General features: G+C 36.6%; 1 protein-coding gene across 3 annotated transcripts in view; it reads left to right on the top strand.

Annotated features, from left to right (window-relative positions):
- Nucleotides 1–13172, top strand: part of PIBF1 (progesterone immunomodulatory binding factor 1) — a 232929-nt gene that overhangs the window by 26906 nt on the left and 192851 nt on the right. The gene's annotated exons all lie outside the window — the stretch shown is intronic.

The raw sequence follows: 13172 nt of genomic DNA on the forward strand, positions 1-13172 counted from the left end.
GCAGGTGTTCAAATTTCAGTTCAATTTTTTTGGTATTAGTGGGGCTGCTAAGAGTCTGTCCTACACGTATGTTGTTTAGAGGGTAGCCAGATACTTAAGCAGAAATTACCCAGAGAATTCAGTTTCCCCTCTCTGGCTATCTCTGAAATTTCCTCCTCATTTAGAGCAGCTGCAGTTCCCATAAATACCAAAGATTTTCTGATGCACCTTGATCCATCCAACCTGGCACAGAATGGGACTGGCCTCAGGCTAAGGGCTACTAAACAAAAACAAAAAATACCAGGAAACTCACCTAAATGCTGAAAATGATAGCAATAATGACAACTCCATAGTGGTTTTACTAAGAGAAACTAAGGTATTTGTTAGGCATATCTCTGAGTTTTGAGACCAGCAATTAAGAAAACAAATTTTCCATTTTACTTAAAAAGTTTATTCTCTACAGAGAGTTCATGAATCTGGAGAAAATAAAATTACTCTCAGTCTTTCCGTTTTACTTTATGGATCTTTCTTATCCAAAATGGTCTTAATTTTTTTCACCACTTGGGGGCAGTATATGTCCTTTTTTTTTTTTTTTTTTTTTTTTTTAATTAAACCTGTTGGGGGCTATTTGGAAAATGTGGTTATTTTTGAGCTAGAGACCCAAAGCTTTACATTTAGTTACCTTATTTTCATTTATATTCATTATTTCATATAAAATGCCTGCAATCAATCAGATAGTATCTTTTTCTAGTAAAATTTAATATATTTAGAACTTGGAGAATGGAGTATCAAAACAAAAATTTGTGTTCCATAATATGTATTCAGAGATGTCTCAGTTATTGCACTAATTTCATAATTATGCCTACCAGAAATATTGAGAATTTTTAATTCTGTTAAAACCAAAAACATTCAGGATTTTAAATTCTGTTAAAGCCACATTAAATCATTAAAGCCACACAATTACACAGTTAATTTGACTCTGCTTTTGTTTGTATGAGATTAAAACTGTTTAAGAAATTTAATAGAAGGTTTTTTTTTGTTTTTTTTTTTTTTGGAGATGGAGTTTCGCTCTTGCCCAGGCTGGAGTGCAATGGCATGATTTTGGCTCACTGCAACCTCTGCCTCCCGGGTTCAAGCAATTCTCCTGCCTCAGCCTCCCGAGTAGCTGGGAGTACAGGCATGCGCCACCATGCCTGGCTAATTTTTGTATTTTTAGTAGAGAGGTGTTTCACCATGTTGATCAGGCTGGTCTCAAACTCCTGACCTCAAGCGATCTGCCTGCCCTGGCCTCTCTAAGTGCTGGAATTACAGGCATGAGCCACTGCGCTTGGCCAGAATGTGATTCTTGACCTTTAAAAGGAAATTACTCTTTCTGAAGTGGCAGTTTTAGTGGATTTCTGGGATTTCCTTTTGTAATTTTTTCCAGATCTTTAGTTATTTGCAAATAACATCTAGATACTATTATAACACTGGAAAATAGGGCTCATCTTTTACTTCAAGTCCGGAGTTTATTTAAAAGTGTCAGTAATGTAGTCTAATTCTGGCTTATTTTGAGCTACATTATGTATATGATCTTGTGTATGGTACTTTATGTTTATAAAAGTGCTTATAGATAACTTTATTTCCTATTTATGAATTTTCTCTATTAGCAGGTCAAAATTTTGGTTGATCGCATGCAACTCAGCTATATGTTGCTGTTTTGCCATTATAGAGTTAGTTCAGCATGCTTTTTCATATCAAAAGGATGTGATGTTAGAGATACAGTGTAAGGCATTAGTGAATCTGCACTTAATAAAACTATTAAATTTCATGAGGAAATGGTGAAATATTTTTCTCTTATGTGAAATTTGGTAACTAGGAAGCAAGAAGAATTTTGTCAAGAGTACTTCCTTGTTTAGAAACATAGTTACATTCTTTAAAAAATTCTGCAAGATTATCTTGAGGTTCATCTTAAGTATTCATATGTAAGTAATTCAGTTAATTTTATTTGTATGAAAATGAGTTATTTCATTGATGAAACATATTTGTTTATTAAAGTTTTTATATTTTAGGGAGTATTAACTGTTTTCTGAGATTTCTTTTTATCTTATCCAAGTGATGAGCTTAAAGTTTCTTTGTAAGGTACATATTTATGATGATACCCATCAGTTATAATTATCCTAGAATGCTTAACAAATTAGTAAACAGTGATAGATTTGCCTCTTTATATTAAATTTAAAGTGTATAAGCATTGCTTAAAATTTAGATTCATAGCCACATGCATGGGTTCTATTTTGGTCTGAGGTGGAACTAAGAACCTCAATTTTTTTTTTTTTTTTTTTTTTTTTTTTTTTTTTTTTGAGACGGAGTCTCGTTCTGTTGCCCAGGCTGGAGTGCCTTGGCACAATATAGGCTCACTGCAAGCTCCGCCCCCCAGGTTCACACCATTTTCCTGCCTCAGCCTCCCGAGTAGCTGGGACTACAGGTGCACGCCGGCACTCCCGGCTAATTTTTTGTATCTTTTTAGTAGAGACGGGGTTTCACTGTGTTAGCCAGGATGGTCTTGATCTCCTGACCTCGTGATCTGCCCACCTTGGCCTCCCAAAGTGCTAGGATTACAGGCGTGAGCCACCACACCCAGCCAGAACCTCAATTTTTAATAAACAACCCAAGATTCTAATGTGGCGGGTTCATGGACACTGACCACAAATCAATTTTTAAGCTATTTTTGTTAACTTATTAATTGAGATTTAAAAATAACTTTGAATTTTTAATTACATTTCCTGATTTGAAATTTATATATTGGCTGGTCACCATGACTCATTCCTATAATACCAGCACTCTGGGAGCCCGATGTGGATGGATCACCTGAGGTCAGGAGTTCAAGACCTGAACATTGGGAAACCCCATCTCTACTAAAAATACAAAAATCAGCTGGGTGTGGTGGTAGGCACCTGTAATCCCAGCTACTTGGGAGGCTGAGGCAGGAGAATCACTTGAACCCAGGAGGTGGAGGTTTCAGTGAGCCAAGATCGCGCCGTTGCTCTCTAGCCTGGGTGACAGAACGAAACTCCGTCTCAAAAAAAAAAAAAAAAAGAGAGAGAGAGAGAGAGAAATGTATATATTAATGCCATTTCTTGCCGCCAATATAAAATTAATATATTTTAATGTATTTAACATTCAAGAATATAATTGAAGTCATACACTATTACGTTACAACTTGGACTTACTAAAATCCCTCTCTTGCCTATACCTCTAAAACCTCTAAAAAATTGCTCCTTCACAAACCTGTTAAGTTTTTACAAATAATACAAATGACTTACGGATAAACGTGCATGAGGGAAAAAAAATTCATGGGAAAGCTAAAATGAATGCAATTTTAAGTACGACATAACTGGGAAGAAGTTTCATTTAGCTGATTGTTTTATACATGCTGTATGAAGAGACATAATCTCTTAAAGAGTCATAAGACTTTTTTTTCCCTTTGCTACTGTGTGTATAATCTTTAGTAAATCTAGGAACTTGTAAATTTTAGGGGCAACTTTTGAGGGGCTTATTGGGTTTTGAGATGAACTTTTGAACCCAGTGGCCAAAAGGATGTATCACTACATGATGGCACGGGAAAACTCAGGAGGGACCTTACCAAATACCTTGGTTTAAATCCAGAGATACCATGATAACTTCGTTCTCTTGATCTGCATAGTGTTTCTAAGCCAGATTCCACAGATATGTTTTGGAGTATCTAAGAGTTCTTTTTGATAATTTTTAACTTTATGATTTAATTTTTTTAATGACCTCAGAAATTAATAGATGCATATGATGGTTCATCTGAATGAATAATTTATAATAGAGTACTATCACTATGATGTCATTGCCCATGTTTGCATTTAATTTTCTCATGGCATTAGTACCACAGATCACAGTTTAAAAAAACAGTAGTCAACTGTCCAGGCACAGTGGCTCACGGCTGTAATCCCAGCACTTTGGGAGGCCAAGGCAGGAGGATTGCTTGAGCTCAGGAGTTCGAGACCACCCTGGCCAACCTGGTGAAACCCTGTCTCTACCAAAAATACAAAAACTCCAGCCTGGCCAACATGGTGAAACCCTATCTCTACCAAAAAATACAAAAATTAGCTGGGTGTGGTGGTGCAGGCCTGTAGTCCCAGCTACTCGGGAGGCTGAGATGAGAGAATTGCTTGAACCTGGGAGGCAGAGGTTGCAGTGAGCCAAGATTGTGTCCAGCCTGGAAGACAGAATGAGACCCTGTCTCAAAAAACTACCAAAAAACCCCAAAACAAAAACTTAGCCAGGTGTCGTGGCACACATCTGTGGTCCCAGGTAGGAGGATTGCTTGAGCCCGGAGTAGGGGTGGAGGAGCAGAGGTTGCAGTGAGCCAAGATCGCACCACTGTATTCCAGCCTGTGTGACAGAGTGAGACTCCGCCTCAAAAAAAAGAAAGAAAAAAGAAAAGAAAGAAATAGCCATCAACTTAATTTGTAAGATAGGTATTTCAGCCAAATAAAGGCCAGGTGCTATCATGCATCACTGTATGAATAAAAGTTTCACAGTTCAAATAGAGAAAAATGATGACAATATAGAGTCATCACACTACTGAGCATAGTCATGCCAAACTCAAAGCTGAATGAACTCCTACTTATTTTACTATTTTAAGGTTAAATTATATAGTCAACATTAACTACGGAATAGAATAAGCATTGCTGTTTAGGCTTAGTTGAAAGGAGGAAGTAAAGGGATTCTAGGAGATGAAAATGTGAATGCATGTCATTTTTCCTTTCTTTTCCAATTCAAAGTATCCCTCTCTCAGCTGTCTTCTGGCAGGCAGCTGGATCTGAGTGGAAGTCTTGGGCTTTGGGAAAGCTAGTGTTCCAGTTACGTATTGCTGCATAACAAATCACCCTAAAACTTGCTGTCTCAAAATAATTTATTATTTGTCACAGCTCTGAAGGTTGATAGGTTCAGCTGAGTTTTTCTTACCTCACTGAGGCTGGGGTCATCTGAAGTCTTCTTTAGTCACCGGTTTGGAGCCAGGATGATATGACCAAAACATTACTCCCTTTTGCACTTGGCCTCTTCATGTGATTAGTTTAGGCATCCTTCAACATGGCAGTCTCACAGCATGGCAGCTGGCCACCTCCAAAGCAAACATTCAAGAAACTCAGGCGAAACTTAAAGACTTCTTAGGATGTAACTTCAAAATCCCAGAAAATTGCTTCTCCCACATGCTTTTGGTTAAGCAGATCATTAAGAGGAATAGACCCACTTCTTAATCAGAAAATAGCTTCCCGCATACAAGGGAAGAAATTGATAGAGACCATCTTGGAGATAAGCTACCAAAATTTGAGATTTCTCTCCCCTGACTTGAGTGAAAGCCTAGAAATAGTGTGAGAGAACCCTGAGCAAGAGCAGAACAGATTGTCGGCAGAGCTCGGCCCATAAAAATCTATGGATTACTCCCTTCACTCCTCACCCCAAATAAGGTAGATAAAGTCTCCTTTGCCTCCACTAGGTGAGGGAATGGATGTACAGTGTTCTGTTAAAAGAAAGACTCTCATCATGACCTTCAAACCAAGCCCAGCTCTATTTGTTTATAGGAAATATGCTTAATGAAAATTGATAAAGATTGAAAAATGGGCTGGATGCAGTGGCTCACGCCTGTAATCCCAGCACTCTGGGAGGCTGAGGCGGGTGGATCACCTGAGGTCAGAAGTTCAAGACCAGCATGGCCAACATGGTGAACCTGTCTCTACTAAAAATACAAAAATCAGCCGGGCGTAGTGGCAGGCATCTGTAATCCCAGCTACTCAGGAGGCTGACGCAGTAGAATTGCTTGAACCCAGGAGGCGGGGATTGCAGTGAGCCGAGATTGCGCCATTGCACTCCAGCCTAGGTGACAAAGCAAGACTTCGTCTCAAAAAAAACCAAAAAAGATTGAAAAATAATTACTTAAATAATTTTTAAGTAAAAAATTATATAATAAATTTTAAGTACAGATTATATAGTTTCTATTTTTTATCATAATTTAGTGAAACCAGAGATTAAAGATGAGGAGGAATAAACTTACTTGGCAATTAGAGACGTATCTTTTGGATTAAAGAGCAAAGAAGAACTGAAATAAAACAATGAAAATGAGAACATTTTTATATCAAAATTCTTAGACACATTTAAAGCTATGCCAAAGGAAAATCTGTATCCGGAAATGCCTTTATTATTTAAAAAAAAAGATGAAAAATAAATACATGTAGTACTCATCTTGAGAAAGCTGGAAAAAGATGAGTAGAAATACGGTGTTTGGAATTAACTGACATGAAGTAAGGGAAAATACATACAGTTCTATGGCAGTAAGCTTGAAAACAAAAAGGAAAGTGAACTGTGCCAACAAAATATAGATTACTAAAATTGACAGAAGTGAGAACTTGATTTAGAACAGTTACCATAGAGGTATTACAAAAATAAGTAAAAGTGTACAACTGATAAAATTACCAACAGGTTCACGGATAGATTACCCCAAATGGGTTCACAGTTGATTTAGAAAAAGACAGCTAGTTCCACTTACTTATACTATACCAACTATTGAAAAAGAAAGTTCTGAGAAAGAGACTACAAAAGCAAAATAAAACATTTAGGCCAATTTTGCTTATTACTACAGATGTAAAAATTTGAAATAAAATGTTAACAAATGAATTTTACCATTGTATCAAAAGAATAATACTTTATGATTAAACAGAGTATATTCCAGCACAGAAAGAATAATCCATTCTCCATAATAATTCATGGAGAATAGCTTCATGAACACATGAACATATCAGATGCAACAGCAATTAGTGTTGAACACTTAAGATTTTATCGCTTTCTTCCCGAGTTTGTTACCTTGTGAATGAAATATTTTCCCCCACCGTTCATCTCTAGCAAGAAAAGAAATTGATTCATATGAAGAAAACTATAAAATCTTGGAACATGGAAGCATCATACCTTAAGTAAGACAAGCTCATTAAAATAGCAATTTTTATGATTAACATTAATCAAATGTAGTTAAGTTATAGTCTCATTTTTTTCCTGATAATTTGCAGGGGTTGTTGGAGGGAGGAAGTGTGGTACAGGACTTTATCCTTTCCATCACCTGTGTTAATACTTTTTAATTGTTATTGATCTATATTTCCAGACAAGGTCTCAGTCTGTCATTCAGGCTGGAGTGCAGTGGCATGATCACACCTCATTGCAGCCTTGAAGTCCTGGGCTTAAGCCATTCTCCCACATCAGCCGCTTGAGTAGCTGGGAGTACAGGCATGCACCATCACACTGTTAATACTGTTAAGGCTTATCTCAGTTATTCAAAAGGCATGAGAAACCATACTTTTCTTGCATTGATAAATTTAGGGGTTAATATGTGATACTTTTAAGATAATTTAGCAACTTGGTCTCTTTAACATTAAGATTCAAATTTGTTTGGTTCAATCATATTTGGGTCAATGCCTGTTGAGAAGCCAGTATTTCAAATTTGTTACAGTAGTTTGCTGAATAAAATGTTGGGTATAAAAATTGCCTCCTAATACATCAGTGTAGCATTTTGCAATGGTGGGGTCTGCTAGACCCATTAGCTAGCGGGTGATGTCTTAATACTAGTAATACAGTGTTATAGTTCAATAATAACCACATAAAAATAAATGAGCCAATGAATCAGTTAGTATACACACTCCGCAGAAGCATCAGGTAAGTCCAGAAAAGTTGACTTGCTAGAGCAAAAAGTAGGAGAGACAGAATCTGAACCCATGTTTGTTATTCCAATCTAGGGTCCACCATGTGATGAAAGTTACCTTTCCTCATTCTTGAGTTTTGCTGGGCGTAGTGGCTCACGCCTGTAATCCCACTTTGGGAGGCTATAATCGCAGCATTTTCGGGGCTGAGGCGGGTGGATTGCTTGAGTCCAGGAGTTCAAGACTGCTCTGGACACCATGGCAAAACCCTTTCTCTACTAAAATACAAAAAACTAACTGAGCATGGTGGCATGCCTGTAGACCCAGCTACTTGGGAGGCTGAGGTGGGAGGATCATCTGAGGTCGGGAGGTTGAGGCTGCAGTGAGCCAAGATTGCGCCACTGCACTCCAGCCTGGGCAACAGAGTGAGACCCTGTCTCAAAAAAAAAAAAAAAAGCCTTAAGTTTTTATTTGAATTCACATGTATTCAAATAGATATAATTGAAAATTTAGCATGTAATAGAAATTATTAAGATTATTGTTTTAATGCATAGCAGACTTTACCACTTCAGATTTTGTCTGTCTTTAGAATCAGTTTTTTTTTTGAAAAATTTCTTGAAGATCTTAACAATGACAAGAGTTGTCTCTCGCAGCAAAACAGACTTCATTGTAGCTTATAAAGGGACAGCCTATAGCAGTCAAAGCTTAATTAGGTTTCTTGTTCTTTTCAGTATTTAGTTGCTTGGATTAGATTATTGATAATGTGAAACTTGTGGGAATTCTGACAAGTGAATTCTTAGTTTTCCAGAATAGCTAACCAACTATTTCTTACCATTCACTGAACTGCTGTCCAGTGTAAACTGCTTCAGATTTGAACCTTAAGGTAAATGTCATTATATTCTATTTCCAATTTCCTTAGTTGTCCTCCACACAGGCAGGAGTTGTTCATTTATTAAAGATTTATTTTGAGACATAGGTTGCTGCTTTTTTCTCAGTTTACATCATGGGAGAGACAAAAGACTTAAATGGAGTTTAGAAATTCATTACATCCATAGTAATTGCCTTTTATTGAGAACAGAAATTGAGGCTTGGCTATTATTATCCCATTTACTGTGATGTAGAAATTTTCTGTTAGGAAGGGCTGATGACTGGAAATTTTATGTGTCCATTTCTTTACGTTTGAAAAGTTTACTTTTTTTGCTTCTTTTGTTTTAGTCTATTTAATGTCCTCTTTTGTTCCTCCTCTTCCACAGACATTAATTGCAAACCTTCTATATAATAAGCAGAGTATTAGTTACTAGGATTACAGAAAACTTCCTTAGAGTTTTCCTTATGATGTGGGAGACAAGTAATGGCTGCCCACAGCGCAGGTGATAACATTTTCTGACAGGTAAGAATCAGGTGTTGTGAAAAAATAGGATAAACTCTAGGTTATTGCTGGAGCTTAGTCTTCCCACAAAGGTTGATGCTAAGCTCAAGACATGGAAGGATGCAGAGGAGAATACAAAATAGTCTTTTCTGCTTTCTATAGCTTTAACCATGGTTCTACATAGTCATGGGGTTTATTTTGAGGGAAGATGCTATTTTTCCTGTTTCCAGTGCTATGTCTTACTCTATTTTAATTGCTAACAATAAATGCAGGAGATTTTTAAATTCAAAATACAAAAGTAATAATTTTGTTTAAGGGGAAATTGTCCAATTGAAAAATTGTAAATAAAGTGCTGGTCGAATATATGCATTCTTATACTGCACTTAGACTTGCTTCTGTTTATACTTGCATATGGTATTTATATTTAAAGGAAATTTATAAATATATACATATATATATACACTATGTATATAACATTAATAATATACTCTGTATATTTATTCTTCCATGGAACTACTCTCTGAATATCCTAAAATACTCTGCATATTTCAGGGTCAGATGATCTTTACCTTTTTAGATCTTTGCAGTTGCACTCACAGAAAACACTGCTTCTTTGGGAACTCATCATCTGGATACCCCAACTTACAGTATTCCTCATTTGCAGACCACTGGGACATTCCTCTTTGTTTAATGAAAGCCTTGCTCTAGATTTAGTCTTCCTTTCCACTTCAGCTGCTACCTAGGTTACTTATGTGATTAATTCATCTATAGCCTTGGCCTTGAATTTTATTGATCTCATCTCTAGTGATTGCCTTTTCTCCACTTTAACACTCAGTCTTATAGCCCACATTTGGTTCCTTGCCATCCAGAACTGATTTACTTCTGAAGTTACCAATTCACTTTCATCCACTAAACATCTTATTTCCTATATTTTTTATGTTTTACCATTGTCTGCTTTCAACTTGTCTTTAACAGAATTTCCAATCCATATAATTTGTTTCTTTATCGATCCTTTCCTAATTTTCTTCCCTTGCCACCATGTTATCAGTCTTAAACTTTTTTTTTTTTTTTTTGCCAGTATCATCTAATTCCTCTCCCAGCTTTCTTTTTATCAAACCAGACTGAAAAACTCTCAACTCTTTATTTTTCTAGCTGAGCACTACTGGCAAAAATCACACAAGCAGTAACAAGCACTGTCAGTTTATTGTTATCAGCCTCAAATGGACCCACACAATTGGTCGTAATTCTATTATTTCTAGTTCTCTCATTTTTCGCAGAGATTACTTAAGGCAACCAGCCACTCTTCTTACATCTCCAGTTTTCCACGTTTCTTGTCACATTCAGCAGATGACTTGGTATTTCATTTCACAGAGAAAATGGAAATCTTCAGATGAGAACTCCCACAGTGTCTTTCCACCAAATCTACTCACATCTGCACTCATTCTGGTTTGTTTGTTCTTAGTGTTTATAATGGAAAGAGTCTCGCCCTCAAGGGATGGGAAAATCATATGCCTCTAGAAACCAGGTGGATAATATAAATTTGTGAATCCTTAGGGTAAGATTAGGCTGTGGCCTGTAGCAAACTGATAAGAGCTATCTAAATTATTCAAGTTGTTAATACTCTGTATCAGCTGGAAAAAAGCCTGCCTTGTTGAACATGGCCTCTGATCTAAGACTAATCTGCACATCTAAGCTGTGGATCCCATCTCCTAAAGCCCTTTTCAGGAGTATGCTTCATTCCCCTGAGTATGCCCCGTTTTCTCCAACAGTAATTCATCTTTTGCTGTTGTTTCTCACCAATATTTGAATATTGTCAAGCTTGTTTCATCTTTTAAAACCTTCGTTGGCCCTGTTTTCTTCTCTAGCTACTATACTTTCTCCACTTTTACTATTAAACTGTAGAAAGAGTTGCCGACTGATTTGGATTTGACAAACTTAGATTAGAGTCCTCACTCTACTACTTAAGAGCTCTGAGACTTTCCAAGCCTCAGTTTTTTTCATCTGTGAAACTGGGGATAATTTTTAGATCCCATCATAAGTATTAAGTCGACAATGTATATAAAATAGCCAAAAAAGAGGACATACTGAGTATTTAGATATATTTGTTTTAGTCCCTAGCACTCTGCCTTCTCCCCCTACCCCTGAATACTTTAAAGGCTTTTTGTTGGTTCTCGGTAATATTTCTTAGTACCAATCAGTAGTGTTTCTAAATATTATTGACTGCTTCAAAGCACTGTCTTCCACTGGTTTTCCTGACACACACCCCTGGTTTACCCATTGTTTCTGCGAATACTCCTTTGGGTTTTTTGGGATCCCTGTTTTTTGCCCGTCCTTTAATGTTTATATTCCTTGTATTTATGTTCCTCCAAATTCTGTCATGGCGTTTGCAGTTATTAAACTGTTAATTTGCCTATGATCTCTTTGGAAGCCAAAGCAAAGAGGAAGCATTATAACAATATTAATTTATAGTTAATCAGCATTTACTACGTTAGGCATTTTTATAAGCACTTTACATGTATTACTTGATATATGCTTCACAAGAACTCTGAGGTAGGACACCAGAATAGAGAGGTAAACTAACGTGCACAGAGTCTTACTGCAGGAATTCAGTTTTAGACAGTTGAATTCTGGAGCTTGCCTTCCTAGCCATAACACTATACTCTCTTCCAAAACAGTGACATGATTAATGATGTTTAGAAGGATAAAGCATTCTTCAGAAGAACTAAAGATTCTTGTAGGACTTAGGTCCGAAATGATATATGTGATGATCTTTCGGGAGGTGATAGCGTATCCTCAGCTGTAATCCCATAATAAGTACCATAGTAACATTCCATTCTCATGGAAAACTTCAGCGTAGAACAAGAACATAATACCATACCAAAGCAAAACACACTGAATATAGTTTTTCCATAATTACTTCTCTCAAATAGCCCTTTGATAGAAATTTGGGGACTAAAATAATCAAAGTTACATTTAGTAGTTTAAAAAGGACAAAATCGTCTTACTCATCTTTGTATTTGTAGTGCCTAATCCGGGACCAGTCACACAGAAATGATCCAGTCAGTATGTGTGGAGTGAATATGACCTCATTTAGCTGGCCAGCTACTTAAGCAGTAATGACTTAACACAGGATGCATTTAACATGCCAGCTTCTGAAGGTGGAGTTGATGATTGGTTGCAAGATTTGATGAGTTCAAAGAAGGAAAATAAGTAGGAATTTAGTCCCGTCTCCTTCCCCTCCCAGCTTCCCATATTTAATCATTTCTTTTTTAGCTTTTATTTAATTCTTATTATATACCTGGCAGTGTTTAAAGTGGTGGAGGTCCAGCAGTGAGCAAGACAAAATCCCCACCCTTAAGATGTTTACACTCTGGTGAGATAAAGAGAAAACTAATGTGATGGTAATGATACAGTGAGATCAGTGCTCTGAAGGAGACAAGCATTTAGATTATATGCAGGTATTCAGGCAGTGGGAACAGGTTAGAAGAAGCATTAGTGGGTTCAGACAATTTCAGATCTCCATTAGGGTTGGAGGGTGAAGTGTGAATATTAGGAATGGTGAGAAATGGGGCTTGTAGGAAGCAGCACCAGATTGTAAAGAACCTTGTGACCAACTTTAAGGTTTTTACTTCCATTGCTCTTCCCATATCAGCAATGCCTTTCTTACATGCTACTAACATGGGGAGAGTAGAGGGAAGAACAATGTAAAGATGTATTTCGAGGGTCACACGATTTCTTTTTTACTGAGTAACAGAATTGGAACTGCATGATTAATCTCTTCATTAATTATTTTTCATTGTAGATACTGATATCCATATGACTTTTCATCTCTAAACTGTAAAATCCTCAAGATCAGGAAGTGTGTTTTATTCACTTCTGTATCTTTAGCATCTGATAGTAACTCAGTAAATGTTTTTAAAAAGTCATTTAACATTTGTAGTCATTTTATGTTTTAGCCTAGTAACTAAAACATAGTTGTTGTGTTATTTATTTGAAAAACAGTGTAAGTTTTAAACAACTGAGTTTACAGACCACTCTGTGAACTTAAGATTACTTGCCTTTGAATAGGGAAAAATTACTAAATTTAAAAATTGAGGAATTTTTTTTACTGTTTAATTACAAGGACAATCACA

Source organism: Gorilla gorilla, chromosome 14 (assembly GCF_029281585.2).
Source record: "Gorilla gorilla gorilla isolate KB3781 chromosome 14, NHGRI_mGorGor1-v2.1_pri, whole genome shotgun sequence".
Classification (NCBI taxonomy): domain Eukaryota; kingdom Metazoa; phylum Chordata; class Mammalia; order Primates; family Hominidae; genus Gorilla; species Gorilla gorilla.